Raw genomic sequence first — 6,446 nt, forward strand, 5'->3', positions numbered from 1 at the left:
ACTCGAGAAGGTATTCCAAGAAAAGTAACTTTCATGTAAAATTACCCTCCTCTTTATTCGTATTTTCCCTCTTCTACATAAAACATATAATATATTATTCAAGTGTCTTCGTACACATAAAAGATCTCACATAATCTTGCATAAACTCTGCCAGAGGAACAAGATGTAACAGACACGTGGAATGTTATTAACTGCTTCGTGACGATGTCCAAAAATTATGGTAAATATAACTTTGAAGGAGTAGAAGAGTACCTTATTACATCTAATCATCGAAAGTCACCTTTGATCAGAGAAACTACAACGAGTATACGATTTACCAGCGGATATTTAAGATAATGATAAAACCCTTTTCATAAGGTTCGAATCGAACGTCAAAATTTGAACAGAATCAAGAATAATTTGAGAGATTCGATTTGCATCCAACAGTACTGTACTGAAGCCCTTCCGTTTCTTCATATTGTATAACTTGCGTCTTTTTGTACTTTTAAAAAACTAAAATTATTATTCTTATCATTGTTACTGTTATTATCGTTATTAAAGTTGACTCGCACTCAACGACCCTCTGGACATTATCAACGTACACGCTCGCTCCTGGGTCTGCCCGACCTTACCTCATCGGCAGAGAAGTTCTCACGTTGCCCTTCGACGTCCACCTCCTCCATTGCCGTCTTTGCTAGCACCAACATCGCCGCCACTGCCGCCGCCGCCATCGCCGCCGCCACCGCCGCCGCCACCGCCGCCGCCGCCGCCGCCGCCGGCGTCGTCATCGTCGTCAACAGCACTGACGTTCCCGATGCACACGTGCCGTGTGCAAAGCCCGGGCTATGACTAGGACGTTCCCGACGCGAGCACAGTCATTCGAATCCAGTATTAGTGCGGTGTAGAGTGCTCGGTGTTTTGTAATCCACTTACTCGAATTGTTCTCTCTCTCTCCCTGTCTCTGTCTCTTTTTCTCTCAGTCTTTTTTCCCTTTTTCGCGCAACTACGATCGATTAGTGGTGAGTATCCAGATAACAGTGTGGCGGATACGTATTACTACTACTACTACTACTACTACTACTACTACTACTACTACCACTGCTGCTGCTGCCGTTGCTGCTGCTGCTGCTGCTGCCGCTGCTATTACTGCTACTACTATTACTACTGCTATTACTACACTAGTACACTGCTACTACTACTACTACTACTGCTATTGCTACTATCACTACCACTACCGACGATATTCTCTAGCCGCATGTCGACCGGTGCCGAGTACCGACGATACCGCAATGTAGTACAACCACAACACGAGACAATACACGCGCACATCTACCAATTCGTATCGCGCGAAGAAGTGCATACAGAACTGCTCGTCGGGAACGTGATTTACCCCGGTCTCGTGATTTGTATGTTTTCCTCGTGTTTCTCGCGCTTCGCAGCCGGAGAACCGCCAGCCGAAAATGGTGTCGCGCAGCCCATATGCTTGAGGAATAGATCCTAGGACGTGTGTATACACGTTGCCCCGGCAATGATCGAAATTGATCATTAGACGGTGGATTATTAGGTCGGACGGTTCCTCCGCTGGCAATTTGAGAAAATCGTCCGTTTGTGTGGTTCATGGAACTTCGAGCGATTTTTCTTTGTAATTAATTAGCGGGATTGACTCACAAAAATGACTAATACCCTGACGATTTACTCATCTAATTTGACTGGATCATTGGTCTTTCCCAAAGGTCGAAAACGTTTCTCCGGCGATTTTTCGGCCCTGAAATTCCGCTCGCGCGTTTCTCAATCTCACTTATCCGGGGAAAAATGACGCGCGGGAAAGTCCATTCTAACTCTGAATTAATTTCTTTCTAAGGATCTCCTTCGCCACTACGTCTTGATACTTTCAGGGATTTTCAGATTAAGCTAAATCCAAGAATTTGAGGTGAAACGCCTCATAATCTTAGTTAATAATGTAGATAATAAAGGAAGATTTAGTTAACAGGAATTTGCGCTAGTTAATACAGCCGGCCGTGTAAATGGACAGAGTAAAAGGGTGCCATACTGTCTAGGATCGATATGGCATGATTGAACATCTTATGTCTTTAAAATCTAATCCCGTGCAGCGACATTAAAATAGAGCCGCGATCACTGAACATAGATTTCGCGTTACGTTATAATTGGAATGTCGCGCTATTAATAAAATTGACTGGAGTCAAATTATACTCGGTCGTATCGTCGCACGCTGAGAACGCTGGACAGGAAACAGAGCAACAAAAATTGTAAACACGCCAAGAGAAATAACAAATTCCCGTAACAGACAAATTCCAGAGTCGATCAAACATGGTACATCAGACACCACGTTCATGTCCCCCTCCTTCTCGATATTATAATTAGAATTATTCATATAATTTTACGCGTAATTATTGCGATGGTACAATACATGAGATTGGAAATGAAAGGAAACAATAATAAATTATACTTACATTAACTTATTCTGTCTATAAAAATTTGTTTCAATAATAACAACAAAAATTGTCCGAGAAAATTATGTTTTAATAATAATAACAAATATGTTTTAAGATATTTAAGACTCTTGTTAAAAATTCAATTTATTGAATATCTAACGTTGACAGTTGTTTTTCATTCCATCCCCTCTCTCTGTCGAAGCAATACTTAAGCAGTTAAAACGTATATTAAATATAATAACTCTGGCGATTTTAAAAAATTTCCTAATGAATCATAAACGATGCTCTTGCGGAATTGTTTCGAAAAGTATTCAACTAAATATATTTTGCATGAAGATTTAAAAATTAATTGAGGAGATGGGTATCCTACTTTTATAAAAAAATAATATTATTATGCGAGTATTAGTTTCGTTAATTTTTTAAATACTCACGTATTCCATCTGCTATTATTAGTTTATCGAAACTTGGTCTCTCTTTCTCTCTCTCTCTCTCTCTCTCTCTCTCTCTCTCTCTCTCTCTCTCTCTCTCTCCCTCCTTTTCTGCGCCGACTGACGGCGCTAATCGAACTAAGTTATCAAATAAATTCAACTCCAACGAAATATTATTATTACGTTAAGCAAACATGATTAATCGAATAGTCCCGATGCTTATTTCGTGTGAAATCCTTATAATGTCACTCTCTCGTAAGCCGATAGCTAATTGGAAAACGTGAATCTGGATTAAAACCGGTGAATCTCTGCGAGCGAATTTACTAAAAGACACTGTTATTCAATTATTTATGCAATAAATGCGATAAGTTTTTGCGATGTTTAAAAATACATTGGAAATGTCAATCTGTCCAGAGGGAAACGACGACGGAGCTCTAACTTCTACCCTGTAATTTCTAACGGGTAATTAATTTTATTATCTACAATTCGATATACTCTCTAGTAGTAGAGTCGAGTAAATAGATATGGAAGGCTGGATTCTCGCATGACAATGTTTTGTTGGTGCCTCCGCGAAAGGACGGTGATGCAACGAGAGATATCATATTACGTCTTAAAATGTTTCACTATACCGGGTGTTGTAATTATACGTCGAGTCATCGGACGCTAGAGGATTTCTTTATAGCGCAACCTAATTTTAGGATTCTAGCTTCGTCCGCGGCTCGTGCTTGCTTATGTTATCCGGATGTGATTTACGGGGCCGGGCTGAAACACGATGCCGCGATAATATTTCCAGATATTCGAGCAGGCGTTGTCAGGATTGTGCGAACGGGGATGAGAGTTACTCGTTTAACAAATCGTACCGTGCTATCGCGACTGCTTCGCGGAATGAATTATTGATACAGATGCGCGAGAAACGTTCCTCGAGATTCATACGTAAGACGCAGGATTCTTATATGCCGCGATATCTGCGCGCGCAAAGTGACGCGCTCTCCTCTCTCGATAGGACGAGAAGTTCCATCATTTTGTGAAATCGTCAGCTTTTTCGATCGAATCGCCAGGTAGATGATTCACACACTCGTTTGTCAGTTGCCAACGCTTATTCGCATCGCATGCCACAATTGTGTCTCCTCGGCCGTCTATTCACTTCTATCGCGATTACAGCCCTGTCACGCTGCACGAAGATCATGATACATTGACCGACGCGCGCATCGCTTTAAGTGTGCGCCGTAATAAAATCTCCAAATTATTTTGCAACAAGTACACATGTAACAAACGTATCGACACGTAAATAATAAGAGATGCATGCTTCGCGTATCGCAAATTCAAACGAGTCTCGACGGTATCCTTTCCTCTCTCTTTTTTTCTTCTTTTTTTCTTTTTTATTTCCGCGCGTACACAATTTTTCGACACGCATAACAGCATCCCATTCGCGGCGTGGCAGAATACGCGAGTTGGGTTACACAGCGCATTCCATACGTCCACGAATATGCGTGCGATTGAACGGTAGGGGTAACGAGAAGACCGCTACCGCGGTACACCTAGCGCCTTCCCTAATACGGCCTCGCGAATTTGCCTGCACGCGTCTGCACGGATATAGATTCTCGTAGGCTCTCTCTCCTCTCTCTCTCTCTCTCTCTCTCTCTCTCTCTTTCTCTCTCTCTCTCTCTCTCTCTCTCTCTCTCTCGCTCGCTCGCTCTTCCTCTCGATCTGTCTCTCACTCTCTCTTTCTCTCTACTACCATTCGCTCCACCAGTCTATATCACTGTGTCGTCATTATTACCGGCCGCTACTACTGCTTGCTTGCCATACCACTGTCGTCTGACTCTACTGCTAGCTGAGAAGGAGCATATTTGTGTAGCCGAACGGGATATGGGAGGCATTCCGGACCTATTGCCATCGCGGATATGCTGCATAGTGACATTAAAGGCCCCAATTATTTTTTTTCTTAATATTTTTGAGTGCGCCTCTTATACTTACTTCATAGTCGCGTATAGTTTTCGGTGTATTTGTTTAATGACGTTCGAGAAACTCGCAATTACACGAGGCAATTACGCACGTTAGGTCGCGCTTAAAGTATACAAGTTCGGTTTTATTGTATCGTATTGTTTTACATGTATCTTTCTTTACATACATACATTTCACATATTTTTTAACATATCTAGTAGATATCGTCGTATGTTGTTGCCAAAAGGTATTACGCTCAGCACTGTATACACTCACCTATTATTCCGCTGCCACAACTTTGCTTACTACTCACGCGGAATATTGTTGTTGAGGATATACAATTAATTAATTCGACGCTGCCAACTGCCGCTACGCACGTCCTTGTTAACATTCGTGCCAGGTGCCATCGCGATCTCGTTTCAGCAAGTGTGTCAATCAATCGCTGTTTACTTCTGCGATTTCGGCAACAATGACGGCGAATGGAAAAACACCTGTCTCGAATAAACGAGGTTTTTTTCGATCGGTCATTAGGATCGCCAATAACATAGGACTGAATAATAAGTATCCATGATGTACATCCTCAAAAAAGCGAAAACAGAATTCGATCATTTCTTTTCCGTGCGATTCGGAACGCAACCGATATTCAATAAAAAACAACCCGATAAAAAATTTGACGGTAATTCGATGCGACAGATATCCGTTCTTCTTTACTTGCCTCCAGTACTGTAAATTTGTTGGGCTCTCTAATGTATAGAGATGTGCGAACTATTCGAATCCGAATCTCTATGATTCGAATCCGAATAATTCGAAAATTTCGAATCGCGAAGATTCGAATACGAATCGAATACATTAGTGTTTGCGCGCATCAGCTACAAAATGGGCCATTCGTACCTGTATGTTTGAAACCTTAACCTTGTAATTAACTTAACTTATAATTAATAACTTAATTATAAATTACTTTAAATATTTAAATACATATTTTACTTTAAGATGATATTACAATATCAATATTCCCTTTCATATTAAAATCTGCCATTATTATTTACATGTTTAATAGTCGTGTTAAAATTTTCAATGATTTGATTCGATTTGATTCGATTCGATTTGAATTCGAATGAAATTCCATAGATTCAATTCGATTCGGATTTGAATGAAATTTCATAGATTCGATTCGATTCGAATTCGAATTTAAGAAATGAGATTCGATTCGATTCGACATAAAAATTCTTGATTCGCACATCTCTACTAATGTGTGTACCACGCTTGAAATACTTTTCTTCTCCCTTTCTACACGACTCATCCCTCCACATGCTCGGTCGTGCGCGCGCCTTAAGCTGGCCACAGAAATAGAACTAGTTGCCGAGACGAGTCGGACGAAAATGCAGATTGTTTACGTCCTCATAAGCGGTCGGTTAGGTAACCGAGATGGGTTACCGTACCGGCGACGAGCGTCTCGGTATTAATAAAGACATTCGATTCGATCCCGCCCTCGCAGATCTTGAGTTTTGGAACCGCGAATCTTTTTCGCGAGGGAAATGCGTCGTAACGCTCTCGCGTCCCGATTGTTCCAGCAGCGAAATTTGTTCTGAAGAGCGAGCCTTTTTCCCATAATATGTGCAATTACACGACACGTTAGTTCACA

At 41.3% G+C, this 6,446-nt stretch overlaps 1 protein-coding gene across 6 annotated transcripts in view; it reads left to right on the forward strand.

Annotated features, from left to right (window-relative positions):
• Nucleotides 1-798: 798 nt before the first annotated feature.
• LOC105184102 (muscle LIM protein Mlp84B) overlaps nt 799-6,446 on the forward strand; it is a 25,339-nt gene continuing 19,691 nt past the window's right edge. For all 6 annotated transcript variants that reach the window (XM_025299478.1, XM_019841860.2, XM_011142655.3 and 3 more), the window contains exon 1: nt 799-998. The gene's annotated coding sequence lies outside the window, so the exon portion shown is untranslated. The remainder of the gene's footprint in view (nt 999-6,446) is intronic.

Source organism: Harpegnathos saltator, unplaced genomic scaffold (genome assembly GCF_003227715.2).
Source record: "Harpegnathos saltator strain DR-91 unplaced genomic scaffold, Hsal_v8.6 scaffold280, whole genome shotgun sequence".
Taxonomy (NCBI): domain Eukaryota; kingdom Metazoa; phylum Arthropoda; class Insecta; order Hymenoptera; family Formicidae; genus Harpegnathos; species Harpegnathos saltator.